This window comes from Calonectris borealis, chromosome 5 (genome assembly GCF_964195595.1).
Source record: "Calonectris borealis chromosome 5, bCalBor7.hap1.2, whole genome shotgun sequence".
In the NCBI taxonomy this organism is placed as follows: domain Eukaryota; kingdom Metazoa; phylum Chordata; class Aves; order Procellariiformes; family Procellariidae; genus Calonectris; species Calonectris borealis.
The window spans coordinates 47137368-47161126 of record NC_134316.1 but is presented as its reverse complement, the minus strand read 5'-3'; the positions used below and the strand labels follow the sequence as shown (position 1 = coordinate 47161126).

At 46.2% G+C, this 23759-nt stretch overlaps 1 protein-coding gene across 7 annotated transcripts in view; it reads left to right on the top strand.

Moving 5' to 3' along the window:
* Positions 1–2867: 2867 nt before the first annotated feature.
* TSPAN18 (tetraspanin 18) overlaps positions 2868–23759 on the top strand; it is a 135470-nt gene continuing 114578 nt past the window's right edge. For 6 of the 7 annotated variants that reach the window (XR_012673978.1, XM_075152347.1, XM_075152344.1 and 3 more), the window contains exon 1: positions 12905–13080. The gene's annotated coding sequence lies outside the window, so the exon portion shown is untranslated. Of the gene's footprint in view, positions 3100–12904; positions 13081–23759 lie in introns of those variants that run through there. The other variant, XM_075152340.1, reaches the window with a different exon arrangement.

Genomic DNA, 23759 nt, shown 5'->3' with positions numbered 1-23759 from the left:
GGCATGCATCCTAGGACAGATGTAGCTGATCAGTGGGCCCCATAAATGGGAGCGCTGACAACTTTCCTGTATACAGGAAAAATCTTCACGTATGGAGTAGCTGAAGTGATTCAGAGCCCTCCAGGCAAGGTGCTGTGGTTTCTGCTGTGGTGGCTTACAGAAGTGCTTTAGCTAGTGTGGTTTGTCCAGACTGCATGTGATGGTACTGTGCATCGCTGGGCTTGGGAAAATGGTACGAGTCAAGGTCACACAAGCTTTCTTCCCTAGGACTCCAACCGAGGCACCCTCCCGCTTTCCCTAAGGGCTCAACAGCGGGGACAGGCAGAAAACTGGCCCAAAAAGCACTGTCGAGGCACTGTAACGGTGCGTTTGATACAGGCCCCAGTCACTGGTACTCTCTGTTCTGCAGGGCGTCAGTCTCCCCTCTCCCCTCGCAGACCAGATGGGATCCTGATGATTCCCTGATTGTATTTGTGGGTAGGCTGAATCGGAGGGAACATATGCAGAGGATAGTGTCTGAGTAGATTAGGGCCGTTTCAATCCATTTGTTTTCAAATACACCATGTTTGGTTTGGGCCATGTGGGGTTTGTTTGATAAAGGAAGAACCATACTAATTGAATTCGCTGGGTCAATGGCAGTTCACCCGGGGGGGGAGGGGGGAGGGCAAGGACTCTGCCGGAGGGATCCGCTATTAGGCAGGAAACTGCAAGAGCTTGTCTTTTCATCCTGGCAAAACTCACGGGTCCTGATCTCCCAGTGAGCCTCACGTGACAGTGGGAAGCCCACTGCCCAAGAAACTCACTGCGTCGTAAAGGCTTTTGCCTGGTGCAGGAGCATAAAACGAGCTCAGGCTGTGTCTCTGAGCTGCTAGTCCAGTTTGGTGGTGGTGAGGGAAGGACCAAAGCTAGCTGAAGAAAACTGCTGAACCATTTCAGAGCCAGTCCTTTCGCCTTGCAAACCTTATCAAAAGGAGTCTGGTGAGCAGCAGCAGCAGCTCCCCTTCCAGGCTCCCTTAGCACAAAGGCTCTGTATCCCTGCACTAGTTGTGGAGAGAGTGAGCCAATGAACGGAAAAAATCAGGCAAATAGGGAAGATAAAAAACGAATGAGTGTCTCTACCGCAGACTGAAGATAGGATCACTATGACTAGAAGAAAGAGGCGATGCAAATAATTATAAAAAAAATCGATGAGAATAGCAGCTTTCATTTATCTGCTGGAAATTGCCACAGGCTATGTTCAAAGGCAAAATCTATAGCTCTGCATGTGTGTTCTAGTGGGGAATATTCCATCTGCCCCAGTAACCCCTCTTAATAGTCCCCACTGGCTTCAGGGGAGGCTGGCAGTGTTGACTGAGCATGACTGTAGTCTGATGTGATTGCCCTACAAACGGGAGGCGAGTGGAGGAGCAACGGGGAGTCCCTAATTACTTCCCCAGAATATAAATCCATGATGGCTTTGACAGCTTCTGGAGCTGCGAGCAGTATCCCACTGCCTGGCACACCTCGTGTCAGAGAACAGCTGCAGTCCCACCCCACCAACACCACTATCAGCGCTCTGGGAGGAAAGGGAGAAGCAGGAACATGCGAACAGTGTGACACTTGATGGAGAAATTGCCTGTTAGCTACAGCAGGGCTGGCCTTACGGATCCTGAGGCTCTGACACTACCTGAATTTCAGTGAATAGCTATGCCTTTCCTCCCTGGGCTGTGATTTGTGCTCGGTACCTAATGCTCCTGTGAAAGACAACGGCCTTACCTGTGTAGAGAGGACGTCTTGTTATTGTCAAGTCACACTAGACCTTGAAGATGTTGGTCACCCATTCAGTGGGGACTCAGCCTCAGTAAAGTGATGGATTCAATTAATCTTCAGGACAAATCCTGGAAGATGGCAAGTCGTAGGTCTGTACTGCTTTTCCTCCTCTATAAGTGCCCTTTATAGTGATCCTGCTAAAGGAAGCAAGCTTTAATGAACATGCCTGATTGATGAGGAAACCCATTGTGAACAGAAAAACAACAGTTCCTCTTGCCTACTTTGGGAGCTGTTCCATCTTCCTCAGGTACACTGGCATATTCCAGTGCAAATATACAGGTAGGGATAAATTGCTTTGGTGTAGTTTTATCTTGGGTTCAAGTGATACGTTATGACAAAGCATTTTATCACCTGATGGTGTCTGCAAGGCATTGTTGAGGCAGAACTGCACTATGTGCAGCAAACATTGGTATAGATATGGCGCAGAAGCTATCATGATGAAAGATAATGGAAACTGGCTGGTACCTGCTGTTTGGAGACCACTTCAGTGCAGTCTCTAGGAGCAGCAGTTGTTTCCAGGTGATAGGATTAGTGGCTGCTGGCATCCGAGATCAGGGTGCTATAGGAAGAGGGTCTTACTGTTGTTCTGAAGAAATGATTTTAGTACTCTCTGGATACAGACAGGAATGCTCATGTCATCCATGTATTTAACCGGTTTTTCCTACAATAAAGGATTATTGCTAATTTCACTGACCAAAATTAAACTAAACCACTGAATTCATGCAGCCTCTTGAATATCTATACAAATCTCATTCTGAATCTCACAGTTTGGACGCATCTCTAATGTAGTGGAGTTACTGGAGTCTTTACTGAAATGCAGCTTCCTTTGAGTGAATCACGGTAGACTGGCAAAGCAGTGTTAAATGACACTCTGGCAGGAAGGAAAGAGGATAATATTTCACTGAAGGAAAATGGCAGGAAGTCAGTAGAATGTCTGTTATCTTAGCTGGAGCTGGCATTTGGCCTGGTTACTAAAGATAACACCTTTTTTTGCCTCCAAGACTTGTCACTAGCTGCTTTATGACCGTGTATCTTGATTTACATCTCACTCAGAACACCTCCAGCTGCAGAGCATCACCAGTGCCTGGGGGTGACTCAAGGCTTCTCAACAGCATCAACAAAGTTGAATTTTTCAGCCCCCAAGATGAGGGACGGGCGCAAGACTCCTTTTTCCACGGGCAAGAGAAGAGTAGCGGGAAGGGGTGCAACCGTAATTGCAGGCTGAAGAGGAGAGCACTGGGGGACTGGGATTGCTACAACGACTGCTGCCAGACACCTGGGACAGATCAGGTAAGTGACTGCTGCATCTTTTCCGCATAGCCCTGAGTGTCTGAGCGGCCGCAGCCACCGCTAGCCTGCCTTTCCAGAGCTCCCGCAGAGACGAAGTAGGCAGCACGCTGTCCCTGAGAACGCGGCTGTCCTAGGCAACTCCCTGCTTTGCTTATTTCTATGACTGGCATCACACTGAAGTTGTGAATTCTCATCTGGCGTAAAAGAAGAAAATCACATCTGACTCATAGCAATTGTTGAGATCTGGGTTTATTGTCCAAGGCCTAGTCAGTGCTAGAAGCTGCTTAATTTCCAGGACCTAACGTGACTGCTGCCCCGAAAAGATAAGTGCAAAATATGCACAATGACCAGTTGGATGTTTCTGATAACGTTTACTAGGAATAGGAAGTAGTTAATTTTAGAAATTGTTGACTATGGATGGAGGTGTATTTTGTGAATTGCACACTGCCTGTCGTGCTGAGCACTAAGGAAATACCGCTCTTGCTTCATAATGGTTGATGGGGTTACCAGGGAAAGTTACTTGTCAAGGGACATGCATTTACTCTACAGCTTGAAAAGTAAAAAGGTTATATCTCCAGCTGATATTCTTGTAAATCAATTTATGACTAAGTCCCTGCTGACTTTGACAGGCTGCAATGTGAGCTTACAACTTCTCTTGGTGGCTGAGGGAAGTTGCCTCATTTCTACCACAAAGATCTCCTGTGACCTTGATAGCAGCTCATCTTGGATGACTGATTACAAACAGTTTAGAACTCGATGTTTTGCTGCTTTGCTACTTTCGTTCACACTCCTCTTCTGAACTCTCTTCCTGGTTTCCTTGAACTTCTCTCTTTCTCTGTTGCCAAAACGTCATGTGTGCATCTGGGAGGCATTCCAACTTCCAGCTGCAGAAGTGGGTCACTCCTCACACACGCACATTTACAGTCTTTTGCAGATGCCCAGGCTCTACGCATAGCACTAGGAGAACCTAAGAAGTGCTGTCATAGCCTGTTGCTTTCAAAGATTCACAGTATTGCCAGCTGGCATTAACTCTTATATTTGTTCTCTCTGACGGTCTGTCTACAAAGAGAGATCTTGTAATGATCGCCCAGCTAAGGATGAATTATTAATTTGAGATGCTGAAGGAGATTTGTGTCAGAGCCCAGCTTTGGATGGGTGACTCGCATAGAGCTTAAAAGCATCTCTAGCTCATCTCCCTGCCTCATTCTGCATTCTGTGCCATTTCTCTCACTGCCTCAGGGCAGAATGTTTCAGAAAGTTGGAGTGGGAATATTTTTATTCATCCTGTTACATGAAGTTAATCTCGTGTAGCAAAGCAGCTGTGTAATGTTTTGTATTAAATCTCATGTCTTCCCTTGGGTGTGATTAAAATTCAGGTGAAGGGTTTTTTTAATTTTATTTTATTTCCCCATTCCCAATGCTCTCAAGGGGCCATTAGGCTTCATTCTTAATAGCTTGCCATCCCCTTGCCTCTGCCGGTCCTGCTGCACACACAACTGCACTTCTCTGATGGATGAAGGGTGAAGGCTCTTTAGTGACTCATGCACATGCTGCACATTAGTGAAGCCATTTCTAGCTCAGGTGAAGGGACGGCTGCTCCCTGGCACACTGAATAAAGCCTTGATTGGCAAATTCTCTATTTGCCTGATTATAGCCCTGGAACACAGCGAATCCCAGTTGGAAGGGGACCAGCTGCTCTATTAATACCCTGGGCTTCCCAAAACTATTGCTTCATTTCAGTGGCTGTTTCCAAGAAAGCCAGAGTTTCCATTCTCATCCTTTCTCACATGCTATTGCTTCTGCTTGCAACAGAGGTATTTGCCCCCATTCTGTCAGGTTAAAGAGAAAAGCCCCTTCTGTCTGTCTCTGACCCTCCTTTCCCTATTCACGCTCTGCTTTGTGTCTTTATCTGTGGAACCAAAAGGAGATCACCTGGAAGACAACATAGAGACCTGACAGTGAGTGAGTGAGGGCTTAACACAGGGATACATGGGGGAAAGTAAAGAATTGGAGTGAAGGCCCTACAGAGAACACATCAGGGCTGCAGACAGTGAGAGAAAACAAGCCTGAAGAAAAGATGAGGCGATGAAAGCAGGAGGGAGGCTGTGAGACGTATCCTGGGAAGGAGGAAGGTGGAAACGTACAGACTGGATTGCAGAGTGCCCAGAAGGAGCTAACCTGAGGGTTTGCACCACTTCTTCCCCTCTGCACCTCTTCTAGAGCAACTGAAACTGTCTTAAAAGCAGTGCTGCAGAAGTGGTTTGGGCAAACCCCTGTTCCCCTCTAAACTCCTTAGTCTTGACTCAGCTGTACTTTTCACAATTTCAGAAAAGTCCGGTTAACATTTTCTTCTTAATGTTTTTAACTTTCACAGCCACTTCTGCAATTTCTTATCACAGCCAGGATCACAAGTGCCAAAACATGGCAGGAAAGGCTGCGCAAAGGGACTGGTTACAACAGGAGGGAGGAGCAGGAAGCTTCAGAGCCTTTGCCAGGCTTTCCAGGCTTCTCGGGTTTCAAGGGTTTGCTGGATTCAACCTTCTAGTAGACTGGAAGAGTGTCTTGGGGACCTTTCAAACAGAATCTAGATTCTGGATCCTTCTTTGGGGGTAGCTCGGAAAAAAAGGAAGCAAGGAGATGCTTCTTTTCTCTTGCTTTGTAAGCTTTTGTGGTGTATGTACAACAAGTTAATCTCAGTGGGTGGCTAAGGGCTAGTTAGCTAAGAAAATGTGTCCTTCGCATTATTTCATTGAAATCAGTCTAGTGAAACCAGGGGGGAAGTTGGCTCCAACCTTTAATAATCCACAGCTTATCTCTTCCTAATAGGAAACAGCAGCTAGTAACTCACAATGTTGTTTAAAACATTCACAGCAGGAATCAGTCAGATAAGGGACTCACATAGTTCCAACCTGTGTTCCACAGTGGCCTACAAGAATCCATACTTTTAAGCTGTAAAATAACCATATTTGTACAACAGTCGTTCCGACTAATGAGTGTCCAGCCAGTGAAAGGGTTTTCATCTTCAGGTAAAGAAACATCACGTCTGAAGTGGCTGACAGAGGTGCAATCACGTGGTTTGATCACAGGTTAGGAGCCCTAAATTCTAATCCTGATGCCCACTTGAGGAAATCCCTGCATATTCCTGGCATTCCTTTGCTCTCACTTGTAAAACTGGGAGGCTGATTAATTAGTGCCCGGTGAAGGGTTCACAGGGACCATTCGTTTTATTCCTACATTTTTAAAAATAACTGATCTTAACCTAGCACCAAGTCTGCTTCAATCCCACCGCGCAGCATTCGGCAATTTCACAGCTCCTATACCCAGCATGGATGCTCTATTCACCTACAAATTCCCTTTTGCGGGTAGAAGAGCAGGGCTGCCTCATGCACATATGGACAGAAGGACTCTTGAGACTGAGGAAACTGAAGCAAAACTTCTGCGGTTTTGTTTCTGCCCCGGTTGTGTGCATGCTTGGAGGGGGGGCGAATGACAAGTAAAAAGAGGTCTGCAGAGAAGTACTATCTTTTATTAAAGAAAGTAGCATAACTGAGAAAAAACAGAGAAGCTTCTGGGAACAAAAGAAAGCTGTGTACTTTCCGACAGCTATCCCAATGAGGTTAGAGTAGCATCACCATCCAATCATTGCTTCATGGACTTGTTAGGGTATGACATCTCCATCTGTCACTGGAGATCGGTCCAGATCTTAAAAACTACACCCCACTCAGGGCACTGAACTTGATCATGAAAAATTCTGGGATCATGTGTGATGTCCAGCAACCTGTACACCACACAAACTGAGCGCCAGTCGTAATGCTCCAAGTCATTGACACCGTGGTTGCATTTTGCAGCCTTCTTGCGGTCATTTTACACAGCCATGAGCGTTTATCCCAGTGTTTAGACAGCGGAGAGTCCAAATTTCTGGATTTAATAAAATTCTATTTTATGTGATACCAGGAAAAACTTTAGGTCCTTCCATGCCAAAGGTCATAATTTCAGCTAACCTGGTAGTGCCCACGTAAACAACTTCTGCAGAATGGGGAATAGTTTTGCCGTAGGACACCATGCTACCTCCTTTCACCTCAGGGCCCAGTGGAATGACTGATCTGGAGTTCTGATGATGTGCTGTTTTGTTTTTCTCCTTAACCATGTTATATTCAGACTAGATATAAGGAAGAAATTTTTTACAATGAGGGTGGTGAGACACTGGCACAGGTTGCCCAGAGAGGTGGTGGATGCCCCATCCCTGGGAACATTCAAGGTCAGGTTGGACGGGGCTCTGAGCAACCTGATCGAGTTGAAGATGTCCCTGCTCATTGCGGGGGGGTGTTGGACTGGATGGCCTTTAAAGGTGCCTTCCAACCCAAACTGTTCTATGATTCTATGATTCTATATGTGCTTCAGAAGAATTTGCTTGTGTAGGACTTTCTCCCAGGTTCAAGGGGAGCTACCACCACTTTTCTGGCTAGGGATCTCTTTCTACATATAGACATTAGAATTCTTTGCTTCAGTTGGCTCTCTGGAGGGAGTTATTTGGAGAGAAGGGAAGCAGTGAAATAGTCTGATGAATGGCATCAACTTACATCCCCCAGGAGGATTCCATATGTTTTTAGCAGATGTTTAACAAGTTATGGCAACACAACTGGCTGTGTTGAAACAAATTGCAGGGTGACCATCTAACTGTTGTCAGAAGTGAAGTTTTCAACACTTCCATCTGCCCCCGGCAGTTACTGCTTTTCTCTGTGGATATCTGTGAACTACGTACCATATCTTTGTTAGAAAAATCATGAAGAACTCTAACTGTCCAATGAAGTGTTATTTAATTGGAACATCTCAAGGAACAATAAACCCTGAAGCTATGCTTGTTAGCTTTCTTTTTTTTAAAAGGAGAAAGGTGCTTTGTAAAATCTTACGAGAATAAAAATAGCTTCAGGATTTTAATGTCAGCTGGAGTTTTAAAAGTGCATTTGAGCCTCCTCCCTTTATAAGAGAAATGCAAATGCCAAGAAGCGTCAAAACATTTGAGGACAGATGTTTGGATGAGTATGGCACTTGTCTGGGATCCAGGATCTCCCAGCTCATGTCCTGGAGCTGCCACAGACCTCTAGTATTTCTTCAGCATTCATTCTTCGTGCCTCCATTTCCTATTTGTGAACAGGGATAACTGTTCCTCTGTATTTGTCTCTCTTGTCGTATTTAAACGTGTAGGGGAAAGGGACTGCAGGGTTTCTGGTAAAATGGGGGCCTCCATTTTGCTTGTCCTTAGTGAAAATTGCCATAAAGATTGCGGGAAACAAAGTTTGTTTCCATGTAGGGTTCAAGAAGTACAGAAAAAGCTCAGCTGCAAATTTCAGAGGAAATACGAACGTTGAGAACTTTCTCAAAGGATGTGCCGTTGGAAATCTCGGGGTTTTGGCATAAGCTCCGTTTTAGGAAACTTACGGGAAAAAAGCAAACAGTGGACAGGATATTTTCTGGGTTTTTTCAGTTAAGTAATATACAGCTTTACCTGTTGTTAGCAGTGGAGATGGCTATCATAAATATGTTCATTTTGCTTTAAAAGTATCCCTTCAATGCTGAATATTAAAATTATTACAAAGAATTCTCTTAATTGAGATTTTTCTGGGCAGAGTCCAAGGGTTCATTCAATCGTTGCTTCTGGAGTTTTGGTTTTAGGCACCACTGCCAGTTCTTTTGTGTAATCTTGCAACTTCAAAGACAAGGAAGGAGGGAGGTGGGCAGGAAAGCATTTAGGAAAATTATGTTTACCTATTTGAGTATCTCAATGGGCATGAAGTGTTGTTCATGGGTTGGATAATCTTAAGAAGAGCATGTCTTTTGCCTTAGAAGCCTGCTTCCCGTCTTGTGGTCTGTGGGTCTGAGAAACATGAGAAGGTCATATGTGAAATGATGACAAAACATGCTTCTTCACTTCAGAAAAACATATGTGTATGTTACCACGTGATCAAGTAAATATGAAAACAAAGTTGGGAAAAATAAGTCTGTAAATTAATATTCAAAACGCAGCTTAGTTCTTGATTAAAAAAAACAACTACCATGGCAAAGCTGCATGAGGGCCTGTGATATTTTTTTCTCCAAAACGTTCGTTGTTGCTTGGATGAGAATGATTGGGAAATGCTGATATTGACAAAGAAACCAGCTCATAAACAATTTAGCTTCAGTTTTCCCAGCTGAGCCTGGGAAAGCAAAACTGGGTTGAAAAATACACTGGCAAGGTTTTAATTATGATTTTAATAATGAAGCTTGAACAAACCTCTCGCTACCAGTACATCAACTGCCCCCTCACGCTGTTTTCCCAGGCCTGATGGAGGGGCCCTGGGAAAGCAGTCCGACAGCAGAGGAGAGAGCATACTGATCAGTGTAACTTCAGTCAGCACTACAAGTGCTTGACGTTTTGGAAAAACAAGATCACTTACTTTGCGTCTTTCTCTGGGAGCAGGTGATGGGGTTCAGACAGTCAGTTTGTCATCTTAAGCTCCTTGTGGCTAAGACCTTGTTTGTTTTGCACTCTCAGAAGTGCCACTCAGTCTCACGGCGGAGTTAACACTGTGTGATTTCCACTGAGCACAGACTGCTCCTGGAATGTGCCATGGTTATCTGGAAATAGGCTGGTACTGAGGTTCCAGCATGCAGGCGCCAGCGAGTTTCCGTCTGCCCACCTGCCTAGGCAATGAGCTGGGCTGTGTGTCAGTCCAGCTCTAGGAACCACAGCCAAGCTGGATCGTGGTTGGATTCCTGCTTTATCCGCCTTCACAGCAAATTGGGAAAGATGTTAGTAGAACTACTGCGAGAAAATAATAATAGGAAAAGAAAGGGAGTGGTCTGAAGGCAAAGGAAGTGGGAGGAAAGGTGGGGAGGCCAGGGAAGGAAGCAGCAGGGAAACTGTGAAGTTGAGAACTAAGATGTGAAGCACAGACAGGAAAAAGGGTTCAGAAGTAATGGGTTAGCTGCATGAAATTCCATTCTCTCAAAATCCATGCAGTTACACCGGTGAGGAACCTGCCCCGATTTGTTCATGGCTTCCCAGCATTGCAGTTCCTGCTTCTGAAAGCTCAAGCCTATCAGAAGTCCAATGGAGGGACTATTCGGATTGCGATACATATGATGTAATATTCAAGGACAGACCTTCAGACAGTGGGAGGGCTGCAGCTCTAGGCACTTCTGAAACAGGAGAAAGTGGCTTTAGCGTTTTGGGCTAAACCATGGAACTATTTCCTTGCTCTGATTTCATTTCAGTGATGTATTTATCAGAAAACAAGTAAAACGGCCCTCTCGCAAGTTTATCTATGGTAAAGTTGGTTTTATCCAAGGTTGCTATTAGGCTTTAAGCTCACAGAGGATATACTATATCCTTTACACATCACAAAGAATGTAAACCCCAGCTTTAAACGCAAAACTCAATTCAGTGCTGGCTGGGATTCACAAAGCAGGTCCTTCATGACAGTGAAAGCACTATAAACTCGGGAAGCTCATTTTCAATAGTGGCCCCTTAAATTGCACAGTTGAGCATGTGAGAGCACTATTGTGTCTATGCGAGCATGTGGAAGATTTGAAAGCTGGGGTCACATATAGTTGACTTTTGTTCATTTACAAAACAGTTTCATAGCATCAGGATGGAAAACAGAAAATACATACAAGTCTTAGGATACATTGCCCTGCACTTTCTTCCAAAATATCAGAATAATTATGTCACGGGGGGGGGGGCGGGGCAGTTGTTGGAAAAATGCCAAGAGTGTCTCTGATGAGGAAGGGATCTTCTCTATAGAATCTGGAGCTGTTTATAACTGTGGTGTTTTGGGCAGGACTAAGCCCACTCAGTTTCCTAGAAACCCTCTGCATGAGATCCGGGCATTAGGCCACAAAACAGGGGTAGGAGTCGGACAGCTAGACAGATAGACACACATTTTTATGGTTTATTCAGCAGGTACACAGCAAAATTGCCTGGCGTGGGGGGTCCTGAAATAGTCCTGTGACAGTGTAGGGGTAAATGTGTGAGATTGATATGGGGGAGTGCAGAGGGAGGACCAACGGAGCCCACTTTGACAGGTCTGCAGAGCACGAACGTAATCTCTGCCTGAAAGAACCATGATCTGCTGCTCAAGGCATATGACAAGCCAGCCTCCTGGAAAATAGCACTCTGAGTCCTTTGCAACGGAATCAAATGAGGAACAAGGCTATTACCTCGTGTCAAACTGCGTCTAATAAAGAAATGGAAATCCCCTACTCTGCCACAAAGACCAAGGAGAGGTAGGATCATGCTGTGACACAAATAAATGAATAGTGAAACAGAAATGGAAAAACATGGGCCCAAACATTACAAGAAAATATCAGAGCTTGAAATGATTGCCTGTCTTAAGCAATGGACTATAACAAAACGTACGTTACAAATACGATCTGGTTGTGTAATCTAGTTTTGCTATTATGGATTTGGGACCATAACTGTTAAATTCAATGTGTATCTCCCTATTTTTATATCACAATAGGAAAAAAAGAAAGCCAATGCCAACAAATATCTGCACCTGGGGAGCCTTGTAACTGTTCATTACCAGATATATGAGGCGTTAGCAGAGATATGTATACAGAGATGCTGGCGCATCTTTTTTCCTTTGCACTGCCCTGTTAGACGTTTTTGTTGTCTCTTGTCCTAATAAGCTCTGAGGGTCCAGATCTGCATCCCCCCATCTTGTAGACCATCATGAAATAAACAGGACTTCTTATCAGCACAAGGACCTGTTTGCACAGGACCACTTGCAGGATTGCAAATTAATTAGTGCTATCTCTGTTGTTGTATGTGAGTGCAATGTCCAATTTACTAACGCCCTTGCTCCTGAGCTATTGATTGTTACTGAGAGTAACAGCATTACTTCTGCACACTTTTTCCTCCCTCAATTTCTTTCCCTCCGATCCAGCAAGTACTTTTGTGAGCATCAGGACCAGTGAAGTGTGATTTCCTCAGGGAATAGTTGAGTAGAACCCTCCTGTGGATTCCCTGGTGACTGTTGGATGCTGTTGGACTCAGGGTACAGTCGTCCTATGTGCAAGAGGAGTAAAAGAGAGGACCTCTTCTATGCAGTTGTCTATTTTTCTGAAATTTGTAGTTGTCAAACTTAATTTAAATTGTTTAACTGGCTCAGAAGTTATTGGCACGCACACAGAGCACAACTGCACAAGGCGTATTTCGTTAGGAAACCAGGCTTAGGAGGGTTGGCTTTTCCCGTGTCACAAACATGGGCTCTTCATTTGGTTCGGCATGCATTTTTGAAAGGGTTTCCAATCCCGCAGTGTCATCATCTGACGTTTCTCTAACAGATCCCCGAATGCATTCAGGCAGCGCTCACTAAGATACCGGCCAACAAGTGACCTCCCGCCTTCCCGGTCTCTTTCTCTTCCATCCCAGGGATCACCCCCGGTGCACCAGAAGCGCATCAGGTGTCACCTCCTGGAGACGGCGGACAGGGCGGCTCTCCGGCCGTCGGTGCCTCCTGCGAGCCCGGCGGCCTCAGGACTCACCCCCCGGCGGGGGAGGGTCCCAGGCTGGCTGCCCCCGGGCCACCCTCCCCGGGCTGCCGCTCCCGCGCCCCCAAAGGGCCGAGCCGCCGCCGGGGCACGCTATGGAAGCGACGAGCTCCCAGGCTGCCTGTGGCGAGTCCGGCCGCGGGCACCCGGGAAGTTTCCCGATGCGGGGAAGAGCGGGGGGCGGCGGGGCAGGGCCGCGCCCAGGCCAGCGGGCGGGCGGGGCTGCGCCGGGCCGGGCCGGGCCGGGCCGGGCGGGGGCGGAGAAGGGGGCACGGCCGGGAGGTGGAGCCGGCTGCGCTGGCGGCTCCGGCGCTCCGCGGCTGCCGGGCACGGGGCGCGCACGGCAGTGGGAGCTCAGCGCCGCCGGGAGCCGCCCGCCCGCCCGCCCCCCGCTCGATCTGTCCCCGGGGAGCCGCCGCCGCGGGAGCCCGCTGCAGCCGCCGGCAGGTAAAGAGTCGGGCTTCGCTTCTCGGTGCGCGGCAGCCTCTCCCCGGCCAGCCCTGCCGAGGGTCCCGTCCCCCCTGCCAGGGGTGCCGGCTCCGGCTCGGCACCACGCCGCCCTCCCGCTGCCCCGGGACGCGCGGGGATGCCCTGGGGGCACCCACGGGAGGGGGCTCGCCTCCCCCCCGCCGCCGCCTTGTTTCCCCGGGGGGGTGCGGGCGCGCCGTGGCTCCCCGGGGTGCTGCTGGGCGTGCAAGTTTCTCGGGGCTGAAATGCCGGCCCGCCTGACGGTAAGGCCGGCAAGGGAGCTGGCGGGGAGGCTGCCTGGCAGCCCGAGCCGGCTGAACTCGCCCCGCTGGTAACACCTCGGGCCCCGGGGAGCCTCTCGTGGTCGGTACCCGGGGGCGTCTCGGGAGTCTCGGAGCCTGCCCTCAATATTTCTGTATTTTATTGCCCCCCGCCCCAACCCACCCCGCTCCGGGAGCCCTCTTACTGTGAAGGCAAGCGGAGGAACCGCCGGCTGTCTGGAGGCTGTGCCCGGGGCGCTCTGCCGTGCGTTTGTAGCGTTTTGGGGTGTGCCGCCCCCTCTGAAGTTTGGATGAGGAAGGTGGGAGAGTTACCCTCGTTTCTGACTTCAGTCCGGTAGGAATTTTCTCTTTCACACTTTGCTGATGGGCAAACTGCAGTCCCGCCACCCTGGGTCAGTCCCTGCTTTCTAGTAGAGATTTATAGCTGCAACAACATGTTCGTGAGGTCCCAGCCCACTGAGATGTGTGGGTTTTATAAACGGTACGGCTGTACAAGTTAAAGTTTTATCATAACTTTTGTATTTAAATGTTGGAGTGAGCAGGGAGGCAGCGTGTTCAGATGCATTGTACTTGGGTGGTTTTCTGTGAAGTCTGTTTGGTAACTGTAATTTCTTTTTTTCTCTAGCACTTCTCTCAGCAATTAGTAAGTTCAGCCTGATTACTACTTGTATTTCTATAATAAGAGAAAATTTGAACACAATTAATAGACTCTAGGCATGTATTTCACTGAATAGCTGGTGGCTACCAAAGCTACTTGGACAGAAGTGTGCTGGAGATGGCTGTGTGCCTGGCTGGGTATATGCAAATTGTGAGCACAGGCTTGCCCTGGATTTTTACTAGTGGGTAAAAAGTGCGTGGAGTTATTAAAGAGTTGTCTTAATGCAACAGGATGTATCCAAGTGTTTGATGGATTCTACCAGTAAAATGATTATTTTGGTATTTGGCGCTTTTGTACGGAGCGGCAGTTGTTCTATTTCAAAAGTATACAAACTGAGAGCAAATGAAGGGATGTCATTGGGAGAAATGGGTGCGTTCTTTGTCTTTTTCATAATTTGGGGGGAATCTTTCAAATTTGACTGTGTAGCATAATGTACAGATGCGCTTCTTTATCATCTGCTTTCACTGAAATATTTGTATAGTACGTTAAAATGATTCAAATGTTTGACCCTCCCTGGAAGGCAGTTAACATTTCTGTATTTGTTGTGGCCGAGGTACAGCTTTTGTTGGCGTAAACTAAAATACCATGCAGTACAGTTGCCATGAATTTAAGCGTAGCGGGGTGAGAAGAAGAAAGGAAGAGCTTTAACTTTTCTGAGGTATTGCCGACTGCCAGCAAAATCAAGATAAAATTTCTACTCATTGTCCCACCCTTTCTGCAAAGCAGACCTTTCCCACAAATTGCTTGGCTACTCAAGCTGCTGTGTGTTTAAACCCGTGAGAGGTGCAGGTGAACAGGTCGTTATTCCTTGGGAAAGGGACCGATGGAGGTGAACCATCAGTCTGCAGCCCAGAGGATAACGGGCGCGGTGGGAGCCGGGGTGCCCGGGGCAGGAGGGCTCGGGTGGGTGATGCTGGCAGTTTCCACGAGAGGGCTTTCTTGCTGTGCGGTGTCAGCGCGGCTGTTCTAGCAGAGCCTTTGTAGCGGCGGCCGCCCCCACGCCTGCCATGTAGGTACGAGGAGCAAAATGAACTTGGGGTGGCTCTCGCTCATACGTAAGTATTTCAGATTTCCTTTGTAAATTACGGGGAAATCCCTTTGTTCCCTCTGGGGCGTAAGGATAAGGCATCCTGCGAAGAACACTAGTCTTCCATTTCCAGGCTCGCTTAAAACTTAGAACGGATCCCAGCAACTTAATTTCCCCACGGTGGAAACTGAGAAGAGGCTGCGTGTGTTTTTCACAAAAGAGGAGTGGGTCTGAGTGTTTGCATCCTCGCCTCAGCTGATGGCAACGAATGACTCTATCCTGGCGTGATCTCATTTTTGGCTGCTTTAACATGTATTATACTTCTCAGGGTGGGGCTGGGCGAAAGGGAAACGGGAATCGTTGTGTGCATATGAAAATGCTGTGCTATCCTTAAGTCCTTTGCCAAGTTGCCTGTGTGTTGTTTAATCCAAATAATTTCATACACGCAGCACTGCAGGTCTGTTTTAAAAGGCAGAAACTGTATCTGTAACCAGCAATAACACAGCAGTTCATAAAACATGAGTAACATCTGTTACTGTGACTTCAATTTGTTTCTCTCTTCTTGGAATAACCAAGTTGACGGCTCAGACAGTTAGGTTTAATGTCCTGTGCTAAACCTTTGGTCCTGCATCCCATGGCTAATTGTGACTCACAGAATCAATAAACCCAGCTCCTGCTCCGCTGCAGCGGCTCGACGGGGGAGCAGGAAGGGTTTCAAACCACCTCACTGCGTGGAGCTAGTCCCTGACAGCAGACGACGGTGGGCAAATTTGGGTTTCTTAAAACTGGGTCTGTCGTGTGTGCTTGCGGCTTTCAGTGCAGCAGAGCTGCCCGGGATCTTGGTGTCCTCTCAGCATTAGGGCTGAGCAAGTGAGAGAGAGGGTCTGCACTGCTGTAGGGGTAGTATTTTCCCTCCTAGCACCTTTTATCTTGCCTTAATCTATCCCAGGTTGAATACTGTAGGCAGTTGAATTGGAGCCATCTCGTGCTTTGATGTGTGTTTATTGGCTCTAGCATCTCCTTCTCTTGCCTTTGTTTTTTTCTTTTTAAATTAGGTTGCTCCCTTCCCACCCCACCTCCCCAAACAAAAAGAACTAGAGCAGAGGAGGCAAAAAATGAATTAAGAGACTTCATATTTTTGTGAATGGGTTTTCTTGCTTTGCCCCTGCTTTCCTTGCTGTCTTCTGTAAGATTCCTTCATAATTAAAATATTATGACTATCCTTATGGTAGCCCTTCACTTGTGGCAAGGATCCTAATTTGACGTCAATGCAAAAATACTAGTTTCTGGCATAAGGGCAGATGACATTTCATCAACCAGTGCATGCCCATTTTTTTTTAAACCACAGTGCTAAGACCATATGGGCAGATAATGAGTTTAAGCTGATAAACAGCTTACAGATTTGCCCAAATAAAGGACTTTCTTCCTAGAAGACACATTTTCCTTTAAAATAAATAATGCTGTTCCTGTGTTTTTATTTAATTATCTCGAGTCCTGTCTGTTCTCACCAGGCTGCGGGAAAACAGACACAACTGCTCTGGGAACAGAAGCTACTGGATTTATAGGGCCATGGGTCTTAGATGAGGAAGGGCTTGAAAAGAGAAGTTCCCATGCTACAAAATTGAGGCTTAAGGTATAGAAATAAGAAGGTGGTGGTCCAAGTTGTATTCGGAGAGTTTTGTGAGGTAGGGCAGAGTTCTTGACATCTTGCAGATGAGTCATTGCACGAGGTGGTAGTAGGTCCAAGGTCTGCTTGGGCGTTATAGTTAAAACAGATGAATATCTATACTCCTTGCTCATCCCGTGAGGCTGCTGAAGCAGTCCTTGTTTGGGGGTATTATTGCAAGACAATCCCTACTTTTGCTTTTTCAAGAGTTTTTGACTAATGTTAGTATGATTGTTTGTTTGTTTGTTTAACTTAAACTGACATCAATAAAATGTGAGGGAAAGATTTTTTGATCCATTTTTCTTGTTTTTTGAGAAAAAAAATGGCATGTAGTACAGTTTGAGGGTTGGAAAGTAAGTTGCTTTGGGAAGTGGTGGTCTTTAGTTTTCACTTTAAAATAGTGACTCAAACCCAAGTAATGTATTTGCATGAGAGGGCAAAGCCTGTGTATTTCTCCCCCAAGATGCATAGGAAAGAGCTGTTTGGGATCTGAAATTGCTCATTCCCTTTTAAGCTATTTCTTAGGAGTTCTCTTTATTTATTTTTTTCTTGGAAATGATTGCTAATCTTAATTGAAAGTAGCAAATGAAGGAAGAAAAAGATTGTATAGGAAAAAACAGTCCAGACAACTCCATTCTTTCTCATGATGCTTATTCCTTCTAAAACTTCCTTAAATATTTTGTGTTGTCCATTCCCTCCCTTCCCATCACTTCTCAGCACTGGGAAGACTGCTGGACTTTAATGGTATTTCGTATGAGGATACGTTCCAGATGTCCAGACCTTTGCTTTCTGATGGTCGCTGCTGTTTCATTGGTAATTGATATGACAGCCGAGTTGCATTTGGTCCTGCCATTGCTTGTGACTGCACAGTTCAGCATTTCTCTTGTGTCCGTTCCTTCCCCTACACCAACATTTCTTACCTTCTTTTCACTGCTCTTGCAGTCTTGAGTTTCCAAAATGGTGAATGAATTATCCTATCCCTTAGTTCCAGAGGATTAGGGTGAATTCAGTGCCCACCAAATAGTTGATGGGACTTTTTTTTTCCTTTTTTTTTTCCCCTCTCCAGCCTCTCGCCTTGGAGCATTTAGCAACTGCTTTGCTGTTTATCACTTCTGCATTGGTAAAGATCTGTCATGGGCTAACTTAGTATAAATTGTCTGAGACTGAAAGAAGTGGCTATAGGAAGGCGGTGCACTGATCTTTTTTTGTTAACCACGCCAGCTGCTAAACTAGTTTGTCAGCATGTTTTTATTTGTTTTTGTACAGATAAGATTTAAAGAAACAAATGATAAAGATGTTTTACTCTTATAAATTGACCCCAAGCGGGATTTGCTTCTACACCTCTGCCACCTTCTGTTCTCTAGCAATGGGCTTGAAGGATTTCCATTTTCCCAAAGTTTGTGAGAAGCAGTGTGTACTCTTCCAGGGCAGTGGAGCCGTGCTGGAGGTCCTTGGTGTGCCTCAGAGCTAGAGGCAGAGAGGCTCACTATCCTGGTGAGTTGTATATGTGTGATTTTTTTTTTGGATCCAAATTGCTTCTGCCGGTGTCTTTGATACAGGAAGCTTTGGATGACCACATGCCTAATGTGAATGCTTCATGTTTGGTGGATATTACAGGACAATTGAGAGTATTCCTGTGGTGCCAATTTACCCGCACCAAATTCAGTTAAAAGAAAACCAAACCCAGTATCTTGTCATTGTCCTTAGAGGTGACGGAAGTGGGTTTTTTGACTATCACAGGTTTTTAGTACGGGTCTTGTTTCTGCACAGGGTCCCTCCTGTCTGTGTAGTCTCTCCAACAAGGATTCCAATGTTTGGTAAGTGTCTGGGGGTTCTTGTCCTTTGGGGCTTTTTTTGGCCATCAGGATGTTACCTTTGCTATATATTTACTAAATAGGCCTGGTCTAAAATGGAAATTTCCAGCTACTTGAGAAATAAATTGAAAGGTCACTGTGTAGAACAGTCAGTTCTTAAACCCAAATGAAGTTCAGGTTTTTTAGACCAGTGTATCACTTCAGGAAGAAACAGAGGATGCTTTTGGTGAAATAAACTGCTGAAACTGAATCTCGTCCATCTGCTTGATATTACTTGCTTCTGTGATTATTAAAGGGGCTGCATGATTTTGTGCATTAGGGCTTTGGTCCGAGTTTGCTCAGCTGTTGATTGACTGGTTAGTTCATCTCTATTCTCGCCCTTCTGTCTCGCTCATCTAGTGGTGCATAGCCATGCAGGGACTTCCCTGGAGCGTCCGTGTGGTGCCTAGTGTGATCTGAGTCTGGCCTAGTTAGTCTTCTGGAAGCAGTAGGACCAGTATCCTCTTCAGTCCTGATGTCTGTGATGTTAGTGTCAGGACAAAATCTTACGGTGGTGGTCGATCCTGGGGAAGTGGAGCTGAACCAAGCTGCTAATGTGAAAAGTCATGTAGTACAGCAGGGATAATAATAGCTCTTTTATCCTTTCAGACTTCTCACTTGAGTCATAAACAGCTTTAAATACATTTTATGCCATCCCAGATGTCTGGAAAGCCAGGAAGACAGATGAGCGGAACGGGGTATGGGACCATATGGTGACTTGTTGACTGTGGGTCAGTGGCACAGCCTGGCCGGAGCTCAGGAGCTTAGAAGCCCTGGCTGCAGCTCGGGGGGTATATATGGTGCGTGATTGCAGTGCTGACTGTTTCTGCAGCTCTGTGCCTCTCATAAGGCTCAGCACTGAAATTGTAATGCTAGCAGCTTTTTTTCATGGCCCAATGCCCAGTTTGAAGAAGGGTGATTTTGGTCATGTTGCTAGACATACGTATTTATGGCCCTGTTTCATCTGTTGAATTTAATCTGTTGGGGTATTTTTAACGTTATTATGGAAACAGTTACTATATTTACTCCTTATGAAAAGCTCAGTGTATGACAGTCTATGAGGAGGGAGTTTGAGAGTAATAAAGATTGCACTAAATGATGGTGTCTACACTTCTTCAGGAGAACTGGTCTAAATGAACTGACTGGCAGTTTGCCTGTTCTTGAGACATGGACCTCACAGGGCACTGAACTGGAACACGCTATGCTGGGAAAGCAACGACAGGGTTTGTTCTTGGCTCACTTGATGGCACAGCTCACTTTCTTGGGGAGCGGAGAGAACCAAATCTTCTTGAACAGAGAGAGCTTCTGCCTATACTGGGCTGGTTTCTGAGACCGGCTGAGAACCTGTTTCTCATGGAAGTCTCTGGGACCTGTGTATACCTTTCCTATGAACTTCTCAAAACCTGCTGCCAGGGTAAATGAGATAGCGGTATGGACATTCAGTGGATTTTGGAATGGAAGTCACTGTTGTCAATGTACTTATTTCTGTAACCATTTGAAAACAGCGTGCTTTTTGATGTCAGTCTTGGCTGATAATAATTGGTGGGACTTAATAATGATGATAATGTGGTGGATCCACAAAGGACATGTGTGAGGAATAACTGAGAATAAAGGATCGAATGTCTCAAAATGTTCTTAAGAGGGGTGGACTTTGGATCTGATGTATTTTTGAATTGCTGACTACCCTTTGTTCCTCTTAATGTCAGAGGGGATTCTCAGAGCTGCTTAGAATGAGGTGCTTATTTTGTGTTGATCAGCAAAGCTTTTGCTTCCGATGGGAATACGGCTGAAGCACAGACGTGTAACAGGGATCTTCCAGAGTTGCACCAAGCGGTTTTTCAGAATAAGATACAGGAAAAGCTGAGAGCTAGTTCTGGAAATGCTCAAGGCACAAGGCTGGAAGCACCGATAGATCTCTTTGACCTACGTTTTGCTTTGGCAGCCTGAGAATTGACAATGTAATACCTTGCTGATGTGATGAATGACTGGTTTCGCAGTCTGAAAAAAGACCTTCCAAACTGATAAGGATTTCAGCGTACAGTGACGCTTTGCCAAATAAAAACTGATTCCCTTTTAAATGTGAAGGGAAACATCAGTCAGGAACAACAGTCTGATGAGATTAAGAAAGAATAGGGCTTCCCAGAGGCTGGCTGGATTACGAGTGGTTTTTTGTTTTGTTTTGTCCCCCCCCTCCTCCCCCTGCCCCAGCTGAAAGGAGCAGGAGGTTTCATGCTTTGCATTTTGTGTGTTCATATTTTGATACTGCAGTGGGAAGGGCTTGGCAGGAGAAGAATCAGTTTAGTTTAAAAACATTAATTTTCTTTGTTAATGCCGCTGCAGATAGTTCCAAGTTTCAGTTTGTAGTGGATTTCTTGTAGTATTTCTGTAACGTGATGCACTTTGGGAACAGCTTTGAAGCTCTGCACTAGCCTTGGGGAGCAGAGGGCGTTGGGAGGGGGGTTGGACTCTCCCTCTGTCATGGTTTAACCCCAGCTGGCAACTCACACAACTCAACAGCCCACAGCTCACTCCCCCTGCAATGGGACGGGGGAGAGAATGGGAAGGGTAAAAGTGAGAAAACTCGTGGGTTGGGATAAAGACAGTTTAATAGGGAAAGCAAAAGCCGCGCACACAAGCAAAGCCAACCAAGGAATTAATTCACTCCTTCCCATCACAGGCAGGTGTTCAGCCATCCCCAGGACAGCAGGGCTCCATCACGCGTAACGGTGACTTGGACAGACAAACGCCATCACTCCGAACGTCCCCCCTTCCTCCTTCTTCCCCCAGCTCTATATGCTGTGCATGACGTCATATGGTATGGAATATCCCTTGGGTCAGTTGGGGTCAGCTGTCCCAGCTGTGTCCCCTCCCAACTCCCTGTGCCCCCCCAGCCTGCTCGCTGGTGGGGTGGGGTGAGGAGCAGAAAAAGCCTTGACTGTGTGTAAGCCCTGCTCAGCAGGAACGAAACATCCCTGGGTTATCAAGCTGGTTTCAGCACAAATCCAAAACATCGCCCCGTACGAGCTACTGTGAAGAAAATGAACTCTATCCCAGCCCAAACCAGCACTCACTGATGTTACTGCTCACAACGGAGAGGTGCAGATGCCAGCATCGCTAACGTCAGCCTGCTTAGAGCCTCTCTGGCTCTGGGCAAGTTGCGTTGCTTTTCTGAGCATCTGTTTCGCCAGCTGTGAAAATGAGGACGGTACCCCCAGCATGTGGGTGTGATGAACATTCTCGTTAGCTAATCTCGGTAAAGTGCACTGCAACTGTGAAGCGTCGTGGGTTGTTGTTTGAAAGCGTGAAGGTTTAAAATGGTGTAAGCCACAAGCTTGCATCTTTGTTAGGGAAGAGAAGTAGTAACTGGGGTCCTTCTGGGGCAACAGGGGCAAAGGGTTTGTGGGAAAGAAGAGGAATTTGCCTACGATTGCGGAACCTGAGTGAGAAGTATGCCTCGTTCTAACCTTTTACAGAAGGCCTAAATGGATTTACTTGGAGTCTGTCCAGGGCTGGATTTTGCCCTCATACCACAGGGTGATGCCGTTGCATTTCCTTTTGTTGTTTTTCCAGTTCCCCCCTCCACACACTTGCTTTTTATGATCAAAGCTCCGTTCTTTAAAGATATGCCAATGCCTTGTAATAATGCTCAGAAGATCCCCTATGGGGAACAGTTCTGATCAGACACTGAGGAATTCTTTAATTCTCTTCATACTTCTTACTATTAGGAACATCTTGTTGATAAAAGGTGTGGCTTTTTCCCCCTGCTGCTACACCTCTTCTTCGGCTCCCCTCCTCCCAGACGCTATGCTTGTTCTGTGTGCTCTCCCGTTGGCTTGTCTTATGTCAACTCGGTTCCTTCCCTCCTGCATTCAGTTCACTCTTTTATCTTCTACAGCACTCAATGAATGCTTAAAAATAATAAATATTAATAATAGGGCTCTTTGAACCATCAGGTTCTTTGCTGCTTAAACTCACCTTTTCCTGCTGCTTATCCCCTATTAAAAGTTGCTATAATCTGCAGATTGTAGCTGTAATAACTTCTGCGGCAGTGGCTGGGTTTGTGACAAGCGTAGGATTATAGCTCCAGGTGGGGAAGTGGCAGCAGGAGCAGAGATCCTCAAAGGCACAAAGATGTTTCAATTGAAATATTCTTAGCAATAAAGAAAGAGAAGCCAAAAAATTTAGTGTGGAAATAGAGCTATTTATCTAAATAGCCCTTCTTACGCAGGTTTCCGTGGAGTGTCAGTGACCTATATAGGATAATCCTGTACTGCACATAAAATCCCGTGTTTAGAAGCGGAAAGGCATTCTTTCTGGAGAACATAGTTTCAGAAGGCTGTACTTTTGGAGATGCTTTCAAGCCAGTTCATAGGAGGTGTCTTAAATCAGCAAGACAAACTGTGAGATACATTTGTGATATTACTGTATGTTTTCTTTTAATTCCCGTTGCAGACAGGTTAACCTCTCCTTAGAGCCACAGAAGAAAAAGACGCTGTCTGCCCCAGCGCGTAAAGTTGTCAACATAATGTACAGGCCAGGCTCTAAAACTTTTACCACACGCGTACGTACAGGCACACGCTCTTTTGGACATCAGCAACATTTTTACTGTCTCGGATCACAAAAGGAACGAATAAAGTAAACAGGAATGGGCTGTGTGAGGTTCTCCCACCGCACCTCCTCTCCTCTGTGTAACAGCACAAGCAGCTGGTTTAGGAGAAGAAGAGAGGATCCTGAGGTGTCAGGGCAAACTTCAGGAAACCTTATTTGTTTCTTCTGCACAATGTCGGCTTGGCTCCGCTTAGGGGAGGCGAGCTGTTCCTAGGCAGGACCTCTGCTGGGTGGGTTGCTTCCAGGCTTATGTCTTCAGCAGAAACCACACTAGTTACCGCTTGAGGCTAGGACTGGCTGGGAGTTTTTCAAGGAAACAATTGGCCTGCAGAAAATGCTGATTTATTGAAACCAGTACTGCTTTGTGGGAAAGGGTTGGTCTCCACTCAGTTCTCCTTGGTTGAATTTCTTGCATTTGGCATAGATCTTCTTAGTCAAAACAGAGATGCTGGTTAGGAGCCAAGTGGTTTGGGTTTTTCACCTATGCTGTCACAAATCCAAAACAGGGTCCTGAAAGCAGGTTTCTTACATGCCAGAAATGCATGTCCTAACCGCAGGACTGCAT